We start from the raw sequence: 23,511 nt of genomic DNA, 5'->3' as shown, positions 1-23,511 counted from the left end.
ATTCTGTGATGCAAAGGTAACTTTTTATTAATGCCAAATAAATGTCCAAAATATGTGTTTTCAATATTGTTTTGTTTTTAAAAAAATATCCTTGCTTTTAGTCTGGTGGTTTTAATATCAAATATGATCTGGGCCCCGATTACAATGGAAAATTAACAGAGTTATCTTCGACTGTCCATGAAGAAAAACCCATATTTTTGTACGAAAATGAGTATATTTGCATGAACATTTAAAGTATCTTCATCTTGTTCGGTAACCTATAATTAAAAATGTTTAGAAGAAAAAACTGTATGCATATTCTGCTTTTCATTTTTAACTTAATTTTACTTTGTTGATAAAATTTAAGATAAATGTTAACTTCCATTGTAATCGGGGTCCTGATACTATTCGAATTATGTTAATTAGTACGTTCGATGCGTATGAAATATTATTTAATAGTAATAAATTTATGAATTTAACTTGGCTTTTAATTATGTCAGTTAACTTGTATACAGGGTGTTTTAAACCCCGTTACATCCGAAATCGCGATGATCAGTATGGGCAAGAAGACATATTGGCATATTTAAAAAAATATTTAGGACGAAGAAAATTTGTAAAAATAAAATATCAAAAATAACAAATGGTTGCTTAATTCTGCGCGCGCAAAAAAGGTAAATAAATGGCCAGCAACGTATTTTTTGTGCTATTTTGTTACGATTATTGTAATAGGTGGGTTTATGCTGATTTGAGAGCCTGTTAACCTAATATAAAGGTAAAATTATTCGATTATAATTATATCAATGCAAGGGCAATAGTTATTAAAATGATGAAAGTACTTACTCCACAACCCGAAACCGTTTAAAAGACAGTAAATCTTGCTATCGGTTTCACTCATATAAAAGAGTAATGTTTTTTCGGCAATAAACGAATTAATTAAAAAAAATATCAATTCCACATTTAACGATTTATATTTTATTTAACTATTACTTTCACTGCCCCTTTCACTAAAAGTTTGGCAAATTATATCGATGACCTTTGTCGGATATTGTCAATCCTCATATTGCAAACACGAATGGTAGCAAAAACTGTATTTACAACAGCCTTTGTCAATAACTAGGTATGTACATTTTTTTTTCTGTTTTTTAATTTATTCTTGTTTCCTCCTTTTGTTTTTGTTTTTGCTTTAAGTAAAACCATTAAATTTTGAACTATTCAAAACATTATAAAAAAAATAATTTTTTTTAGTTAAAAATAAATATTTGCGTTCTTATGATTTACCCAAATATTTTGAGGGCCATTTTCAACGAGTTGTAAATAACTCACTATTAGAAAATGGGAATCAAGTTGGGGTAGAGTAGGATTCGAACCACGGACTTTTGGTCCGTGAGTCCGAGACACTAGCCACAGGATCACAACCCGATTCAAGATTTTGATTTTTCTCTTTATATTTTGTAAAATTTCTGACTGTATGGCCATTTTCACACATGCCACGCCAACCCACCCGGCGCACAGTGGCTGGAAAGTCAAATCTGACTAGGCGTTCGTAAATTTTCTTTTAATATTAATAAACGTGTTAAAAAATGTCCAGACCCCCAGAAAATAATCAAAGAATTTACTTAGCAACACTATTTATCCGTAGGGGCGGTACCAAAGTTACCTTTAAATTCACGAACTTTTCTGTTTCGTTTAAGTCGCGCTCACTTACCCGAGTTCCTTACGTCTTTTTATAAAAAGTTTATATTAAAGCAACTAAATTTTATTATGAATATGTCAATCAAAGGTTTGTAATTTATAATTTATTAAGCAATTTAAGAATAATTAAAAACAGAACATCATTAAAATCACTAGTACCATTTTTATAGTAAAAAATAATTGTTCATAAAGTTTGCCTAGACCTGCAGTTTTTTCTCCGCAAGACTCTGCTTGTATTTTTATTTTATATTATTTTACAAAGTATTCTTATTGAAAGCATTTCAAAAACAACTGCCACCATGCGCCACTGTGGTTAATATTTATTATTTTCGTTTCAGACTACTTAATCTCTAGAAGGATTTTGTTCGACGTTTGGCGCTCTAGTTCTGTTAAGGTAAGAAATAATAATGTTTTGGCCCAAGTTTTAGAAGCGTTTCAAGGAACCAAATTAAAAAAACACGTGTACCAATGTATCGAAAAACAAATTTTTCTATTTTGTTGTAATTTAACCATTTGTGCATTGATACTCGAGAGTCAGTTAAAGTTAAACATATTTTAAGGTGTGATTTTAGCATCTAACGCTTTATATTTTAAAAGTACCGATTTTTACTTGGAAACAAAACACCCAGGGAATAAAACAAATTTACTGTTATAAAAAAAAAACACTATTTCCAGAAAACAAACAGAATCTTTCAAAATGTGTTTGGGAAAAACAAAAATAAAAAAAATATTTTACCACGAACTACAGAACATGTCTCCGCGGTTCCTACTGCCGTTGTTTCGATTTATAATAATTAATGACAAATCAAAACAGTACTTAATTTTACTGTACATACACATAATTTATTTGTGCGCACGTGTAGGTTATGTAAGTGTGCGCACATGCTTTAAAAGAATGATACTTATGCTTTTCTTTTCTTTTTTTAGATGTTAGAGGAGGTAGAAAGAAGAACAAAAAACATTATTCACCATTTTTGATTGAAGAAGCAAGAAAACTGGTCTTTGAAGGCGGTCATAGTAAAAGATCAGTAGCCTTAGCATTAGGAATTCCAGAAGCAACTCTAAGAAGTCATTTAAAATTCAAAGCTTCCCCCACAAGTTTAGGAAAATGTAAGATGACTTTTTCAAAGGAAGTGGAACAGAAGTTTTGCGAGTATATAAAAAGAAATGGCGGCATAGGGATAACTGCGGAAGGGTTGGGAGTTTTAGCATATGATTTTGCTGAAAAAAATCGCATTAAACATCGATTTAATAAAGAAACGAAAATGGCCGGAATGGATTGGGTTCGTGGTTTTTTAAAAAGGAATCCCGAATTGGTCATTTGGCAACCTTCTTGTACAAGCGTCACTGATTTTAATAAACCGCTAAGTTGTCAATTCTACAAATTTATGTAATATTTCGTATTAAACGAAAGAATACAAACCCGCATCTTATGCAGTTAAAAACACTGTTTATTTCAACAAGAGAAAAGATGGACGGTGCAACACAACAACGATGCGCACGCGGCGAGTTCTGCAGAAGAGAGAGATGGTAGAGCTTCGGGCCTCAGCGCTGCACCCTAGCGGCGGTGGAAGTGGGCCAGTGTTGCCATCCTGAAAGGGTTGCCATCGTTATACTCGGCCATCCTGCATCTTGTTTGTGACCTCACAACATAAAGTAAACAAAATAGTAAATTCCACTAGGAAAATTAGAAGGGGTACTGAAAAGTTATTAGAATAACACCTCTAACGGTCCGCCTATTCTACCTTTTTCTCAATCGAAAATTGTTTAAAATGCCTGCTGCTAAATTATCTTCCTCTATCTGAGATTATTCTACTGGGAACCCCAAAACTGCAAACATCTCATTTTGTTTTCTCATGCTCTATACCGACCTTAGAGTGCGTGCGGGGAATGCAAACACAAACTTGGACGATGAATCTACCGCTACTAGTAAATAATTACTTCCTAGTTTACTCTTGGCAAAAGGCACTAAATGATCCACATGAGCGGTGTTTATAGGAACATCCAGTTTGGGTATTGTGTACAGCCTTAATTCCTTCTTCCCATATTAGCCTTACCAAATGCACAATTAATGCATGCCCTAACATATTTATTTATAAATCTAGTCATTTTAGGAAACCAAAACTCACTTTCAACTAATTGTTCGCATATGTTCAGTCCCGGATGCCATATATCATCATGGAACTTCCTCATTAACATCCACTTAGCCATTCTGAGAACGACCAACCAATCACCCGTTAAAGTCTTTTTATTATTTTTTTATTTGAACATTTATTTGTTAACCCTTATGGATTATTATACAACTTCCCATTATTGACAATAAAGTAGCTTTTAATGTCTTTATGTGCTGTACTACTTTTTGATTGTTCTATGATTGAAGTGACTTTAGGATCCTGTAATTGTAAGGTGAGCAACCAATTATCTGTCTCAATCATACTTACAGTTGTTTCCAAAGGAACAGGGTTGCTACTCAGAGCATCTACATGCTGCATGCGGTCACCGGGACGGTATTCTATTTCCATATCATAGTCTTGGATCATAAGTCACGAACGACCTATACGTGGTATCATATCCTTCTTAGCAAAAGTCGATCTAACTGCGGAACAATCTGTGACTACCTTGAAATGAATGCCCACCAAGTATATACGAAAGAGTCTTATGGATTCAACAACTGCTAGTGTTTCTAGTTCATAGCTGTGACAGAAAGCTTCTTCCTTTGACGTGACTTGACTAAAGTAAACTACTGGTTTAATTTCTCCACTCAACTTATATTGCATAAAAATTCTTCTAAGACCCAGTTTGCTCGCATCTGTATGTAATTCAGTGACTAGTTCTCTGTCATAAATAGCTAAAACAGGCCTGAAACCTAGAGCGAATTTTAAGGTCTCGAATGCCTTAATCTGCGTAGGGCCCCATTCCCATACTAGATCTTTCTCTGTTAGCCCTGTGAGGGGGCGAGCTGTGGTAGCAAAACCTTAAAAAAAATTCTAAAATTATTTGCCAAACCAATAAAACGGCGTATTTCATGAACATTTGTCGGAGCCACAAAATGTTCCACAGCTAAAATTTTACTCCCTCCTGGGGCTACCCCATCACTGGTAACCTCGTGACCCTAATAGGTAATCTTCTGCTGCAGAAAAGAACACTTTCAATCTTTACTTTCAGATCCGCCTCAGCTGAGAGTCCCAATATTGTCTTCAATAAATCCAAGCCTTCCTTGACCGATGATGACGGGATCAGAATATCATCATATAAACCAGAATACTTTTCTTTGGGACTTTGCTTAAAGCTTTTTTAAGAGTACGTATAAAGACTGTTAACGCATTAGCTAATCGATAACTCATACGACGATACTCGTATTCTTCATTTGAAGTTATGAATGCCGTATTGGGTATTGATCCCTCTGCGATAGGAAACTGGTGATAGCCCCGAGTAAAATCTAAATTTGTAAGATACATTTTATTAGATAACTCACAAATTTGACCATCTATGTGGGTCAACGGAAATCTATATTTAATTGTCATGGCGTTAAACGCTCTATAGTCAACACACAATCAGTAGTCACCAGTCTTTTTACTAACTAAAATAACTGGACTAGCATAATCTGAATCGGATTCTCTAATTATCCCACTAGCCAGCATGTCATCAACCTTTTCTTGGACAATCTTTCTCTCTGAGAATGATTACCTGTATGGCTTATGATCACGAGTTTATCTGAGCTCGTCTTGATTACCATCTCTCCAAGATGTTGCACTCGTAAAACATAAAATAAAAGTATTAAGTGCTCTTAATAGCATTTTCATATCCTGAATACTAATGCGTCCAAGGTCCAAATCAGTTGCTTTTACAGAATAACATAAAGTACTTACAGTTTCGCCAAGGGCCTGACCTTTTGGGGCTCCCTCACACTCAAGGGTTCTAGTCAGCAACTGACAGCTCCAGGTAATAGGTTCCTGACCAAGATTATGGACCGTCAGATGAGGGTCATCGCTGCTTAAGAGGGCGCCTGGCATCATGTATGCCTTAGCTCCCATCTCGTAGCACTGTGATGTCGTTGTAAAGCATCCAGCACCTAAAACAATAACCTTTACACGGAAAACCGTCTTGGGCATAATTATAATATCTTTCGGAGAGGTCACCGGGTGCAAAACCTCAAAATCAGTCGTTTCAAGTCGAATCTGTTGTTCAATGTCAGCTTGATTGTCTTTGGATAGCCTGACAGTATCTTCTCTTAACACCAGGGAGACACCTTCCATATTGATGATAGGTTGCCTAAACAACAAGTCAATGCCCTCCATGTCTACATCCGTGACCAGCGTTGTTATGTGTGTGGTGACATCGTTCACTATAATGTTGAAGGTCACCACCCCCTTGGCAATAACAATCCATCTTGTGAAGCCTTTTTTAGACATTTATTTATCAAAAGCATACAAAAATTAACATATAAATTATCAAGTCCTACTGAACTGCATAAAATGCAGTTCGTCAGCAGGTGCTTATGGTTAAGTTCTAATATATATACATAATCTTATCTCTTAAATTCCATAAACATATAAAAACTCGTATTACTATGGAAAAAAAAGAAAATATGTGCATCGAAAATAAAAAACCACGTTCTAAAAGCCAGATTTTCAGCAGACGTCTTTCTCTTGAGTCAGATAAGTTTTTTACATTTTTTATATTTAATGGGAGCATATTATACATTTTTGGTATATTGTTCTCTAGTGTTCTTTTCCCGTATTTATTATTGAATTTAGGGAGAGCTAGTCCATCTACACTAGTGAACCGAGTATTATATACATGCTCCAATTTATTTCTATATTCAGATAGAGACGCATGCTGAGAAACCAGCTTGGACCATGATAGAGCTCTAACGGATAAAATATTTAAAGATTTATACAATAAGGATATTGGAATATCGTGTCGCTGACAGTACAGTTTTTTTTCGATTAATAATTTGATCGTTGAATTTTGTAAGTTCTGAACATCGTTTATGTTTGTATTACTGGAAAAAGCCCATGAGGTTAAAGCTTATCTTATAATTGATTCTGAAAGCGACAAATGAATTATTCTTAAAGAACTATCAGGGACATAATGTTTCAATATATACATTTTTACTTACTATTGATCTAAGTCTATTGCTTATTTTTTGTACATGAGCATCCCGTTTAAAATGGCAATTGATAGTTAATCCTAAATATACATTCTCACTTATATTTTCTAATATATCACAATTGCAGGGTTGTATAATATTCTGATGGATACATCGAAAATCATGAGAAATTATACTGGGCTCTATATCAAATTTGGCATTTTGATCTAATGTGCATTAATTTGGTCTTCTTAGCATTTATAATCAAATCAACATCATGTGACCATCTTTGCAATTGTATAAAACCATCCTGTAATTGTTTCTCAGCAGTAGCTAAATTAATCGCAGTAGACGAGGCTTCCATCTCCAAGGCTAGTGCGCTACATGCCTTCAATGCTATTATATTGGATTTACTTCCGGTGTCTACATAGCCTTTTAGCATCCTGCCTTGGACGCTCACCTCCTTGTGGTAGGCCCGATTTGCCTGTCCTAAGCATACCAAGGAAACAGCTATTTCCACCTTCTTCCGTTTAAAGCAGGCCTCTGCCAAGTGTCCCATCTTCCCAAAAACTCTGGTTTGGTTCTCTGGTCAACCTTGAACTCTCCCTACACTCTTTGGCAAAGTGACCTTTACCATATGAGTAGCACCACGCTCTAGCAATCGTTCGAGGACGACCCTCGATGGTCCCATGTCTTCGTCCGAATCGTCGCGAATGCCTTGAGCGTTCGGTAGTGTCCGCCGACTTGTCGAATGTACGTCTGCTTCGCGGCATCTTCGATGCTGACGAAAATAAACGAAGCACAAGAATTTGGCGCCAAGCTTTCGAAATAAATACTAAGTAATAAAATCGACCGATTGATGTGGTGATAAAACGTCTAAACACTATCAAATTGTGGCGTTGCCTAAAAACACAAAACACAAAAGTTTGGCGACAAGCGTCCGAAACAAATACAGAAATAAATCAAACTCATTCGAAAATTGATGTGGCGTAAAACATCTAAACACGATCAAATTGTGGCGTGTGACACAGCACAAAAACAAAATGGCGGCTAAGCGTCCTTTTTTCCCGATCTCAAAATGGCGGTTGAGAGTAAAAACAAAACAAGATTTAAAAACTACGACTCTGTGGGGTATCCGCAATCCACCTTCTGATATGTAAATAAAAGGAGGATCTATCTAATTTAATAAAACTCGCGGTTCTTTAAACACTGTTTATTTCAACAAGAGAAAAGATAGACGGAGCTACACAACAACGTTGCGCACAAGGTATGTTCTGCCGGAGAGAGAGAAGGTAGAGCTTCAGGCCCCATCGTTGTACCCTAGCGGCGGCGGAAGTGGGTCAGTGTTGCCATTCTGAAGGAGTTGCCATCGTTATAATATGATTGAAACTGCCACATCGACGGCCCCAAAATAAAATATCAATATGCAAAAGTATTCTCATTGATACGTTTATGAATTGAAATATAATCTCTAATAAACCGAGCGAGAGAAATGTGCTTGTTGATTTGACTAATGGATGCATTGAGAAAATAGGAAACTGGATGGCTGAAAATAGACTAACACTTAATCCATCTAAAACGGAACAACTATGGATGGCTTCGCCCAGACGACAGAATTTGATTCAGGATACGGCACTACCCGATGTAAGGAGTACTGCTTTACCCACTGTTAAACTACTGGGAGTCATCCTTAATTCTGACCTTTCTCTTGACGCTCAAATTAGTAGAACGATAAGTTCATACTTTTACCAGCTGAGACAGATTAAATGCATACGCAAAAATTTGCCAGTTGATGCCGCCCGTCAATTAATAAATGCGTTTGAGTCGATTATTGTAATGGTATCTACGCAGGTCTACCAATGAATAAAATGACTCGCCTACAGTATGTATTGAATGCCACAGCGAGACTTATTTTTGAAATCTCTAAGTTCAGTCATATCACTCCACTAATTCGGAAATTGCACTGGCTACGTTTTCCACAGAGAGTGGAATACAAACTATGTTGGCTTATGTATAAGTCACTGCACAACTCTGCTCCAGAATATCTAAGGGAACTCTGCATTCCAGATGAACTAGCTGACAGACGTCTTACGCTTAGATCAGCTACATCTACGTCGAAAGGAAAAGTCATTATACCTCTACGCAAACAGCGCACTAAATTCGGCGAACGTGCATTTGCGGTCGCAGGCCCTACGGCATGGAATGCTCTCCCAGCAGAAATCCGAAACTGTGAGAGTGAAGTGATGTTTCGGAAGAAACTTAAAACCCACTTGTTCTCTAAATCATTTGAATAAATTATTAGCATGTGGTGAAAAAGTAATATGAAAAAGTACATTATGTTTCTTAAATTAAAAAGTTAAAATTAAATTTATATATTTATATGATCACTTTGTAAAGCGCCCTTGAGGTATTATATTACGAAAATGGCGCTTTATAAGTTATCCATAATTATTATTATTAATGTAAATTGTGAAATTTAGAAAAATGTTTTGATTGGTTGGCAACAACTCCGTTGTTTCCTAACTTATTATGCATAAATCATATTTTAAAATTGTATCTTTTACTGTAAATAAAGTATATCTATCTTTGTAGACTTGTAATAGGTTTTTCCCCTAGGAAGTTCATCAAGTTTAAGTGATAAATTTACACACTGTGTTACATTCACCATTTTCCTATATTAAAACACGTGTATTTCTCGAAAGCTTTCATCTTTGAATTTTTGTGAAGTAAAAGAGAAAACCTCATATCATTTTACCTATTAAAAAAACCCTAAAAATGTATTTAATTTTTTTATACCAGTTGTTTCAATCGACATTTTTCTGAGTAAATCCTAATTTTCATCCACGAGTACTTTCTGAATTTTACCTTCTCCAAAATGTGTCTTCTTGTTATATCTATCCATGTCTAAAAGGTAAATAAAACCTTCGTATTGGGTGATATCTAAAACTATTTATTTGAATGCCCTTTTGTCTTTTACACGTTTTACATACATATAAAGACACACGTATTTCACACAAAAGTAGCACAAAATCAAAATGATTTTAAGAAGAATAATAAAAATAAAAATATGAAGAAAAATCATGTTTACACTCGTATATTAGTATAAAATAAATGGGTATTCCCATACATATACTACATACATATATTGCAGTTGAGAGAACAGAAGTGCATTTTTAAATATAAAAAACAGACATGTATTTTACTCAAAAGTAAAAAAATATAAAAATCAATTATGAAGAGTAAGAAAAAAATCATTTTTACATATAATAATACGTACATATTTTGCAGTGGAAAGAAAAGAAGTGCATTTTTTCGTATTAGTTATATTAAAATGTTATGTTAAACTGAATCGGGTTGTAGTCCTGTGGCTAGTGTCTCGGACTCACAGACCAAAGGTCTGTGGTTCGAATCCCACTCTACCCCAACTTGATTCCCATTTTCTAATAGTGAGTTATTTACAACTCGTTGAAAATGGCCCTTAAAAATTAAATATTTGGGTAAATCATAAGAAAGCAAATATTTATTTTTTTCAAAAAAAAAAAAATCTTAAAATTAGAAGAAGTAAGAATAATAATATTATAATTTAGAATACAGATATAAGTCAGTAAAGGTAAACAATTGAAATCAACAAAGCATTATTTAAGCATTTCAATTTGAAGATAGTAAATTGATACACTGCCTTTTAAATTTAAAAGTGTTATATTAAATATATCTATATTATTTGCAAACGCATGAATTTTCCTTATTGGCAAGTGTGCACTATAGTTTGTTATATTAAATTATATAAATAAAGATGTCGTAGATATTAAAATGTTAAATAATGGTTTATCTTATGGTTATATAAGAGTAATACTAGCCCGGCTTAAGGCCAGTTGCACCAAAAACAATAAAGAAATTACAACAGAGATGAAGAACATTTTAGAGAAGGGAACAATGTAGAATTCTAGGCATTTATAGAGCTTATGACCTGTCATTGGTTAGTTTCAGTGGTCACTTTACACACTGTGTAACCTTCACTGTCGATCTTTGTGAAGTTAAAAACCTAAAACTTTTATTGATGTGGGTAAGATTCATCTGACTAATTTTTTTCACCTACATACTAGGCAACGCCTGGAAATATTTTTCCGTTTTTATACTTCTTCTTGAACCAGTTTGTTTTTTCTATAATAATTTAAGGCAATACCTGAATACGATAAAAGTAAGATAAACCAATTAATTTGGCCCGTTTTGACGAAAACGCAACTTAAATTTATTTTAACTTTTTTTTTTGGTAAAAAAATAAGTATTTGCGTTCTGATGATTTACCCAAATATTTCATTTTTAGGGCTATTTTCAACAAGTTGTAAATAACTCACTATTAGAAAATGGAAATAAAGTTGGAGTAGAGTGGGATTCATTGGTCCGTGAGTCCGAGACACTAGCCACAGGACCACAACCCGATTCAAATGCAATTTAAACTTATTGTTGTGCAACTGGCCCTTAGCATAGACTTTTCAGCTTCTCAAATGCCTGATGTATCGTATATAAACATAATATATTTTAATTGTTTTATTTATTTATGTTTTTGTGTTGTTTGATGATTCTGATGTGTTGAGTTAATAATTTATTTTTGTTACTAAAATACAATTTTATGCACCTTATTTTATACTTTGGATTTTATAGCATTTTTTGCGTTGTAAAAAAATCATTCTGATTCTGGATTTAAAAATAAACTAAATTTTCATGTTTTCACTGTTCTGTGATGCAAAGGTAACTTTTTATTTATGCCAAATAAATTTCCAAAATATGTGCTTTGAACCTAGTTTTATTTTTAAATACCGCTAATTTTATTATTATTTTTATATAAATGTTATTAAGTTGGTACATAACATTTTTAGAACACATTACAACTTTTAATAACATTACATTTAAAACATTTAAGTTTGTAAGTGAAAATTCTTGATGGAAGTTCATTGTAATTTATTATATAAATAAAAGACGAGTGATACTTCAATCCACAAATTTGGAATATCCAGTGACCGGTTTCATCGCTTTCGCGACATCTTCGAGACTGGTATCTTTATTAAAGAGTTCAACGTATTTATACAAAACAGAGGTAAGGATAGATAATTCAAAGTTATATGAAAGTAAATTAAATAAAGTTATTTTTATCTTAAGGATCATTATTAATTTTTTTTCTTCGGGTTAACTAATGAGTTGATATAATGCTATTTTAATGAGTTTAATGAGTTGAACTCTTTAATAAAGATACCAGTCTCGAAGATGTCGCGAAAGCGATGAATCCGGTCACTGGATATTCCAAATTTGTGGATTAAAGTATCACTCGTCTTTTATTTATATAATAAAACATTACATTTAATATTAAAATTTATCAGAAACAATTGTTTTCGAAATTATTAAAATATTTTAAGGCTTTTCATTTCTATTATTTCTTCAGCCAACTTATTGTACAATTTTAAAACCCTGTACAATGAATGTTGGTTCTTATTTGTTGATAGTGTTTATATCAATGACTAGAATGTGATTTTATCCAATTGTCGAAGTAAACTAATATCATGTTCATCCTTTCAAGCAAATAAATGTAGAAAATAACAATGAGGGACTGTTCTAATAAGTGTCCATGGTTGATTGTGCATTGATAGTAAATAGTCGATCAGTTAACGTAAACAATAATTTTAGGTGTGATTTGTCATCTATCTATCTGGTACCAAAAAAAAGTTACTGATTTTCATGTTAAAATGAAGCGATAAGGAAAGTTCTAAAACATTTTACTATTTTGTAAAAAAGAGCACTATTTACAATGAAAAAAAACATTATTAGCTATACACACATATGGGAAAAAAAAAAAAAAAAGTAACGATCTACGGATGATGTGTTTGCAGGTCATGCTACTACACGTAGTTTCGATTCATAATGAATACACAGAACTTATTTGTGCGCACGTGTAGGTCATGTCAGAGTGCGTGCATGCTTCAATATTATGCTATTTATGTTGTTTTTGTTTTTTAAGATATCAGACGGGGTAGAAAGACTGACAGAAAAAATCATTCACCTTTATTGATTGAAGAAGCAAGAAAACGAATTTTTGAAGGCGGAAAAAGTAAAAGATCGGTGGCCCTAGCTCTAGGAATTCCAGAGTCATCTCTGAGGAAGTGTTTGAAATCCAACGCTCCCGCCACAAAATTGGGAAGATTTGATGTGACCTTTTCAAAGGAAATAGAAGATAAATTTTGCGAGTATATAAAAAGAAATGACGGCATAGGAATGACTGCGGAAGGGTTGAGAGTTTTAGCATATGATTTTGCTGAGAGAAATAGTATTATACATCGATTTAATACTGATACCAAAATGGCTGGGAAAGATTGGCTTCGTGGTTTTTTAAAACGAAATCCCGGATTGGGCATACGGTAACCTACTTGTAGCAGCTTTATCGGTTTTAATAAACCACTATGTGATTGATTCTACAGATTTAAATAATGTTTCGGATTTAATTTTTAAAATTACAAACCTCCATGTTTCATTTTCAACATTGTTTGAACTGACACATCAATGTCTCTACTATGATACGCATATACATATATCATTAATAAATGTATAATAACTTGAAAGAAAAAATTGTATAATATTGCTGAATTAAATGAAAATTATAAAAAATAAGTAAAATGTTTTTTTTATTGCTATACTAAAAATTATTCTTTCCTACCTCATCTAAGTACTATTTTTATGTCAAATAATATTTTTTTAGACTTTTAATGAATTTTGCCCTTTTTTGTATTTATTTTTATTTAAGAAGGTAAACATGAAATGGAAAATATTAAAGGAAAAATAATGAAACCCACTAAACCGCGAAACCGGCTTGTCAGCAGGTTTCTTATTTTCCCTTTACAAAGAAAAATGTTAGAGAAATTATATAAATGTAAAAAGTAATATAAAGATTATTAAGAACTTAAAGTATACGTATTTTTTACACAAAATTTATTTACAAAAAATTAAATAAATGACGGTTAACATAAAATGATAATCAATATAACGCCTTGTTACATATTAGCCAAACAGAGGACTTCATGGATTTCTATAAAACGTCAATATCACATAAGCATGAAACGCGCCAAAAAGCGAGAGGAAATTTCATAGAAAGAAGAGCCATAAATGCGTATGGAGAGAGGATCAGGGCGTATATACTCCCTCGCATAGTAAAGAGACTCCCGGACGAAATAAAGAATAGTGATATGAATAAAAACAAAGTAAAATTGGTTTTAAAAATCTTTTTCTTAAATTCTAAGTTTAGTGTGTAAAAAAAATTTATAAAAAAATGGGGAAACCAAACAATTTAAAACAGTGTCAAAAAAAGTGTTTGTTTATTATTTTTTATATATTTCGTTATCAAAAAAGACTTGATTTACTTGTATTGAATTTTTTTAAACTTTTATTTTATTGATATTTTTAAGATTTTTAAAAAATATTTTATGTAAACATTATTATATTGTGTTACCAAAATGTTTGAAGAGAGAAATCCCTGCAAAAAAACTGCTTTTGCAGTTTGGCGGGAATTAAAAAAAAATGTTCAGAAGAATGCTTATGTGAAAAAAAAAAAAAAATATATATATTATTATTTTTTCTTAAAAGTTTTCTTAACATTTTTTTTAACGTTCTGCTTAGGAATTTTATTGAAAATTTTAGGAATTATGTAATGAAGTGTTCTTTGGCCATGCTTGTTTACAAACCTCAGTACTGACAAGCCTTCACGTTGTGCTAGCCTTGTATTATGTGTAGGTATATACAGTCGCGTGCACAGAGTTTTTAACTAGGGCAGGCAGTAGAATGTAACATAATTTTTTTTTTTGTATCAATTTTAATTTAGGAGTGCATCTTCCTTTGCTAATAATCAGTTTTTTGTTCATAAACGATAGCCGAGAAAACGCGTTGTTTCTTAAAACGATTAAACACACATTTCCGTCACTATAACGTCACACGAGTTTTACAAAACTCCATTTAAATTTTTTCATCAACAAAACAAATATCGACTTTATTCTCGAATGTAAAAGAAGAAATCAGTTTGAGGTTATTTCTCTGACATTGTTTTGAATCGTCTTTTATATAATAATAATTGAATAAATCGCTAGATGCCAGTAACGTGTTCGTTTTTTTAGTTCAAATAAGCATTGCCTATGAATCAACTCATACACGCGTAAATACAACTGAAAAATAACACACACACACGCGCATTGATCGCGTATACAAGAACGAATACGTGAAGAAAATAGGCATTTTTAGTTCGTGCCTCTGCCGTTAGCGGCGTGCCGATCGGAACGATACTCGACTTAGCGCATTTTTCAAATTTTACAAATAGTAACTTGCATATTTTATATTATTTTTTGTTATTGTTTTAATAAAATTCTAGTAGGGTAGGCACTGCTTATGTGCCTATATGGAACGCACGCCACTGGGTATATACCATTTCTAGTAGTTATATCAAATCGGTATCTCGTAACAAATTCGAGCCATAGAATAACATTTACGGACAGGCACCCTTGCTTTTTAAAAAGCTCGGGTTCTGTTCCTGAAAAAGGAAATAGAGTGGAGCAAAATCCACTTCGTGTTGTGGTTGGCATGTTCGCTTACCGTGCTTCCAGATTAGATTCTAAAAGTTTACATGAAACGCTTGTTTTTCAAATGATTTTAAACTGCAATATTTTACTGTCATTGGACTGCCACCTAAAGCGTAAGACTGATCACCGTAACATATGATTGAGATACCCCAAGCTTAATTTACTAATGCAGTGACCTCTACGCCACCAGATGCGGATAAGGGTTTGATGATGATAATATCGACACCGTTCAGGCAAAAGTCAGTAACCCAAAAAATGACAGTTTGGAGTTAAATATGCCATTCGAAGCGTAAAATTTATGATCTTTAAGAGGCAAACGTCACCAAGGTAACTTGGTTAGAAAAAAATTGTAAATCCGTAAATCCGAATTATTTGTTTTTTACCTTATGATTTTGTACCATTATATATTAAAACATTTAAAAAAAACAAGTTTAAAAATATTTCATTAAAAAAAATAATTTTTTAACCACAAAATTATTTCTAATAATTTCTTTCTTTCCCTTACTATTGTAGCTTGTATTGTCTAGAATCTAGACTGTTTATAATCTAAACTCTAGACTAGATTATAAACAAGCAAGTAAGTCAGCCAAATTTTAGCCACCTTGCCTCATTAAAAACCTTCCAGATATTTTTGAATGTATCAGAAGGAAAAAGTTACCAAAGGAATTTATTAAAAAGACATTGATGAATTACGTTGTGCACGCAAAACCCCCAAAACACAAAAATCTGATTTTTCCTCGGTCTCCAAACTTTCAAATAGCGATTTCTCAAAATGATGTGTTTTGGGTTAGTGACTTTTGCCTGAATGGCGACGATATAATGTGTGCGCGAGTTTTGATTATTTAAGAGTGCACATGATTTTGTTTGATGCTGCTTATGTTTTATATCATTTTTATTTTTTAGATGTTAGACCATGTAAGACGCCAGAAATAATAAAAAATCATTGAGATTCATTGATTTAAGAAGCAAGAAAACAGATTTTTGAAGGCGGTGAACGTTAAAGATCGGGAGCCTTAGCACTTGGAATTCCAGCATCATCTCTGAGGAAACGGCTGAAGTCCTGCACGTTCGCCACAAAGTTAGAGAGATACAATATGACTTTCAATGGAAATGGAAGACAAGGTTTGCGTTTGAGTACATAAAAAAATTGTTTTAGCAGTTAAGAGTTTTAGCGTATGATTTTGCTGAAAATAATTGTTCAACACGAATTTAATGAAGATCCAAAAATTGGTGAATTGACATGTTTAACTGTTTTTTTTTTAAACAAAATCCAGAATCAGACGCACGGCGACGTTTAAATAAACTACAAAGTGATTCATTCTACTTCTTTGCATATCTCAGATTCAATGAAAATACACAGGCTACCTGGCGGGAAAACGAATTCCCACGCGGATGCGGGATGCGAAATAGCGGGGGCGAAGCCCTAGGGCTTCTATGATACTATTAAGTGGAGTGGACTGTAATTAAATTAAATGAATATAAGTGTGTATCCTCGATATGCGGTATGCAGTGTCAAGTGGTCACAACCCCAGCAAATAATATGAATTAGGAAGGGATCCCACTGACCTGGTTCTCGTTCTTAATGGACTTGTCGGATCCGACTTGACACTTGCGAGCGGCATTAACACGATAACAGGCGTCGATTTGGAGCTCAATACTGGTGGTTGGTGGAAACAAAGTTTTATAATGCGGCATACATTCAATGAAATAAATGCGCGATGTGCGACACGAGGCCTTAATGTGGCGGGTGATCAAAGGATACTGAGGTGAGAGGTGAACAGTAGTTGTGGGTAAAAAGATGTAGAAGTTGTGACAATACTTGACCCATGCATACCCACATAATTCGCAACCACTACAATTTGATGCAGTTTCCAATATGGACAAAACTGGCATATTCACGGCTCCAAATAAAGCATCTAAGCTAATTTCAACAAAATAAAAGCTATTTACCCATCTTTTTTTTCATCTTTTACTTCACAAAAGTCAACAGATGGAAGAGTCAAGGAAATGTGGATGTTCAAACATGGGCAGAATGGTGAATGTTACACAGTGTGTAAAATGGCCACTTAAACCAGCCAATGACAGGTCATAAGCCCTATAAATGCCTAGACTTCCATATTCCCTTCTCAAAAATGTTTTCTCTCTCTGTTGAAATAAATTTAAACATTGTATGTAACTCATAGGAATCAAAATGAGAAAGTAATAAGATTACATCAAATTAAAATAAAATATTTAGACGTTTACTGTTTTGGAAATAACGTTTTAATTTATTTTGTGTTTACACATTTCAGTATCATTTATTCCCACGCGAAAAGGACGTCTGCTGATGGTGGATGGATTCACCTTCTCCTTGAGGAAATCCACTCTAGACGGCAAGGGTTGGTGGACCTGTTCCTCCAAAAGGTCTAAATGTCTGGCCAAAGCAGCAACCAGCCAGGATGAACTTGTCAACTACATATCTGTGCACAATCACTCCGCACCTAATTACATTGTAATGCCCGATGGAGCATATGTCCGCTTCTAAATACTACATAAGATTTAAAGGAATGATTTTATATCACTATGCAACTGACTTTAATATCATAACGCCTAAAGAAGTAAATTCATATGAATGTAGTTTTGCAGAAAGCAGCCAGCCATAGAAAAGTGAAACTGAGATAATAGCACTCTTATAAAAATAGTGAATAATCAAATCTACACAACAGTTGTTTTTGACTTTGACAAATGATAAACAAATGAAAATATTAGTTTTTTTATATTACAAACAAGAATCTAATTATATATTTGACCAGTTTTAATCATTTTTAAACTTGCGTAAGATTTTTGGACCTTTGTGGGTGTTTTCTGCAAATTGAAAAATGCCATTTTTGTGATCGACTCTATTTTCAGAAGGTGATTATTACAGTTTTTTTTTATATGAAAGAGATCTGGCTGTTTTTAGCAGAACATAGAATTAACCTTACTGCACCCGATAACATCAATATCTATCTCTCAGTTGACTGGCTGCTTTCTGCATAACTACGTTCATATTAGTTATTTGGGTAGCCATGTTTTTCAAAGTTTAGTGTGTTTTGACAGGTACGGGGTTCTTCTTCTCAATGCTAGGAAAGCTTAAAGACTTGAACTCGTGACGTCACAGGCTGTGTAAATAAAAAAATACAGAAATTAAAAAATCATAGCGATGGTAATGCGATACATAAAAATAAAAAAATAAATTTTTGGCTTGGTTTAATAGTCAAATATAAAAAAAAAAACACTAGACTCCCTCATTGCAAGGGCCTGTCGGGTGTGGGGCGCGAGATCGAGGAGTTTCGACCCGCCAGCACCTTTCGGAGCGCATGTTATGAACGAGCCCCACACAGGCACACAGTCTACACCTATAGCTTACCAGGGCCGCGATTATGATGGGAAGCTAAGGAGGTCATACCTTCACCATGACGGTACAGTTGAAGACAAATTCTCTCGAGTGATTACAAAGATACACTAGCGATCCCCTCACTTTTAAATTTTAAGGTAGGTACATCGGTATGTACTCGTATTGACGGGTCCTAGTACCTCTCGGTACGCATCTACGCATTAAAAATTACAAAAGTTTTGTTCCACTGAGCAATTTTTCCTTTAATTACGATTTATTAAATTTTTTTAATCTTTCTGAGGCTGGCACTTTTCTTAAAAGCCGAGAAAGAAATAAGTAAATTTTGAAGTCGAATTAAATTCTGATATAACCGTGAGTTTTGAAAAAGAACGCCTAGATGCACAGATAATGTGGCTGAATTCTGCCCTATTAACATATAAAAGCATCTAGGCGTCAAAATGTTGCCACTTACAAAACAAATTTAGTTATTATATTTTCTCTATCTGTTTTACTATCTTTCTGAGTGGACGTATCGAGAAGTTGAAGCAGCCAGCTTTGTTATCGCTCGGTAGATAAATACAGACGATTTTTAAGCATTCCGTCTTGGTAATTGTCTAAATTCATATAAAATCATGTTCAAGCCAGCATTTTTTGATTGAATTGGAATTTATTGGAGATTATAATCGCTTTAAATTGGACACTTTTTATAACAGAAGCCTATTTAAAATATAAATGAGAGCTATTTAAGTAAGGGACGCGGACTAAATTTTCAGGGTCATTCATTGGTTGAATTCTATCATATGACGTCGAGATGATAAGTCGGTAGAACCTACCGAAGTAGATAGAGATAGTACAGAAGTTAAGCATACCGTCTCGGTATGTACCGATGAAGATAGCCTTTACAATCCCGGGCCTGGTCTGACTCTTATGTTTTGCGGGCACGAGTATACTATACTCAACCCGAAGTTTGCGCGGATCGTGGAGCCAGAGAATCTTGAATTGGCGCAAAAGCTAGAGTGGTCGATTTTGAATAAAAGTTCTAACTAACCCACGGTACCATCGACAATCGAGGAAGAAGAGCGAACGAATTCGTTCATGCGAATATAAGTTCCAGAAGCATTTACAAAAACAACTAAACCTATAGTCATGAAATGTCTGGAGGATTATGCGATTCTTAAGGGTTGTAGCTCCTACCTCAGTTAGAGGTTAACAGAAGACACGAGGTTGCTGTTTAATGTGTATTCATCACTTGGCGAATAAGATACAGCACTTGGTGGTGTAGCACGAGCGTAGCGGCGATGATGGGTTGAAGAGACTGCACTTGAAGTATATGCTGGAACTGAGTGACTGCGTTGAACTGAGTCTTCGGACTGGCTGAACTGACTGAACTGAACTGCTGGGCGTTACCTCGCCCTGTAGTCTCTTTATAGGCCTTTTTCCTTTGTTGTTCATTTCTCCATGGTAGGGACGATGTTAATGTACTGCAGAACGTTGATTTCGTGTTTCGAAGAATTTAATGAATTGCATTCAATAGAAAATGCGGACTTGCTTCCTGGAGTTATGACTATATTTCATGGGAAATTATTTAGCACGTGTGGGTGTGTCATCAATCATGGACTATGAACCCCGCACGTCTAAGATAAATAAATAAGAAATTCAGAAAGACATCCATAATGATTATTTAAATTAAAAAACATCCAGCAACCCTTAAAAGTGAGACAAAGATAAAGTAGGTAATGGCAGCTTAAAAAGTGTTTTAATGCGTAAACTATCATGTCGAGATTATCTGTATTACAAGAGATCAATAGATGGCGGTAAAAACTCGCATGAGGATATTTCTAAGAGGGTTTTATCAAGATAAAGATAAGATTTAAGATTTAAATAAATAATTATCGCAACAGTAATGGAGACTTTTTGGGCATGGAATATGTGAGCATTGCGAGCTTCACAAAATTCAACGGATAGTGGCAATATTTTTTAGAAACTCTCATGTGAATGTTTCCATGCCAATGACTTAAAAAATATGTAGAATTTGAAAAAATTAAGAAACTGTGAGTTTGAGAAAAACCTGTGTGTGCAAAGTCATAAATTCTGTAAAGTCGTAAACTGTCACTGCTGAGTTATGCATCTATGCTACTAAACACGCGGAATAATTATATGCTCTTTGTTTACACTATTGAGTGATTTATTCGCATAGACACGAGTCGACCGACTCACCTTTTGGACAAATAACAACTATTATTCTAACAATTGCAAGTTACCTACTATCAGTATTTCCTATATAGGTAATTAATTTGAATAAAAAAGTTATAAACATTAAATACGCAATAAAAGCAATAAAACTTTACTGTAGTTTTTTATTAAATGTTTATCACAATCCCCTTTTCCGTACCTAATTGTACATTGGACTCTGGATTGGTACTCCAATCGCAGCGTATCTCCATAATCTATTCATCTATTGTATAATATTATTTATTTATGTATTTCACAGTTTTAAAATGTACAGAGTTTCTTCGTTTCAGGTCCCGACTAGCTAGATATTCTTGTGTTTAGGAAGGACCTTCTTTTTTAAATGTGTTTTTTTAAATTTCATTAAATGCTGCTTAATAAATTCAAAGAATAATAATAACGTCAAAAAATCAATTAAAATATAAATTAGAAAACATGCAGGTAATAATAATAAAAACTGAATCATAAATATAAATTAGAAAATATACCATTAATAGTTAAGAAATGAGACATAATTATTATAAATTAGAAAACATATCGATAATCATAAAAATTGATGCATAAATACAAATTGTAAAATACAGCATTAGTAATTAAGAAATTAAACATAAATATAAATTGGAAAACATACCGATGATTATAAAAATTGAAGCATAAATATACATATGAAAATATACCGATAAGAATAAAAAAATTGAAGAACAAATATAAATTAGAGAATAAACCATTTATAATTTAAAAATTAAACAAACCTGTAAATACTAGTCATAATAAGAAAAATAAAACAAATTTAAATGAACAAACATAAAAAGTAAAAATAAAATATAAATAAAAACAACAAGGAGATATTTGGCAATTAAAAGCAACACAATTTTTAGTCATGAAAATAATTTACAGGATGTAATAAATATTATTATGTACGTATTGAGTGTAAACATACGTTGTGTTAATTTTTTTTCCAAATTTAAAAATGAGCACCAAAAGTAAAACAAAATGATAAAGATCATACGTCATTCGAAAGAAGGTTTTCATCTCTACAATATAATTATGTTTGCTTTTACGTTACATATATTATTTTATTTTATTACAAGCCTTAAGAATGGAATGTCAAGTAGGCGAATGTGAGCATTTTGACACATCTTTCTGTTCGCATTCAAACGAGGAAATAAAGCTGTCAAAGCCGCTCGCGATATTTGCGCAGTTTACGGTGACGATGCTATGAATTTAAGGACAGCTCGTCGATAATTTTTGATTGAAATATCATCAGACGATGTGGAAACTTTACTAACGTATTGTGTGGCCTTATCCATTACCCCGCTAATTTCTATGTTTGGTCTGAACCAAATCAAAGATAAAAAGTATATCTCAAGAGCTGCCGTTGCTGCATATTGTTCCCCCCATGGTGAATCACCATTCCGGTCCGCAACACGCAACAATCGCGACTTTATGGTGTCCGGATAATCTCAGTAATTTTTAATACGGAGAAACGCTGAACTACTTAAATATATATATCAGCAATAATTTCATTATGAATATTGCTGATATATTAATATCCTTCGAATCCTGTTGAGAATGCATTTGGACGTACTCAAAATGTTGATTATCGTAATAAATTGTTTTTAAATTTCAGTGATGTTTCTCCCAACGCGAAAGGGGCGCTTGTTGATGATCAATGGATACACATTCTCTCTCCGGACATCAACTCCTGATGGAAAGGGTTGGTGGACCTGCTCTTCCAATCTGAAGTCCCGCTGTAAATCAACTGCAACTACCAGCCATGACAACCTTGTCAACTGCAAACTTTTGCACAATCACGAAGCTCCAAATTATCTCCGTACTACGAAGGGACAGTACATTCGCTGCTGAACTATACATTTATTTATAAAATGATTAATTTCAAATTCAGTTACATTTTACATAGTATGTTCACGAACTTATTATGGCTTTTTAGGCTGTGCCCGTGTTAAGAGAAAACTCGGTCTTATTTTTCTTCGTGCAAAAGTAGTCCCGTATTTTCTCCCTGGAATATGGCACTATAGTAGTGATTTTTTTACACGTTATAGATATTTATCATAAGCGCATTCCTATCATTTTTCTTTTTTGATAAATTGTTTCTTATGGGAGTTAGGACCATCTAAAAATTGAAAAAAAATTCCCAGTTGTCTTTGGACGTACGGTAGACAAATATGATTCGGGGAGGGATTTGCGAGAGAGTGACAGAAATACGATGTTCAAATACCTATTCGTCGAAATTCTTACCTACTGCATATCCTCTCATGGCTTAATTACTAAGAAAAAAATATTAAATTAGAAGAAATGTTAACATAAATATATTGTTACACAATAACAATATTGAGAAAAAAAAACAATAAAAGAAAAAGTATCATTTGAATTTACAAACATAACCTAGAAAACAGAATAGCAAAGAAAAGAAATTTGCGATAAGCAGGTTAATAAAACATCCCTGCAATTATTAATTTATTTTTATTTTGTGTTTTACTTTTATTTAATGCCATGCCATAACCTTAAGACTGAACGTCCTGTGGCCTTATTCT

This window comes from Micrasema longulum, unplaced genomic scaffold, assembly GCF_059751315.1.
Source record: "Micrasema longulum isolate JH-2025_06_02 unplaced genomic scaffold, ASM5975131v1 h1tg002591l, whole genome shotgun sequence".
In the NCBI taxonomy this organism is placed as follows: domain Eukaryota; kingdom Metazoa; phylum Arthropoda; class Insecta; order Trichoptera; family Brachycentridae; genus Micrasema; species Micrasema longulum.
Note: the sequence above shows the minus strand (reverse complement) of the source record.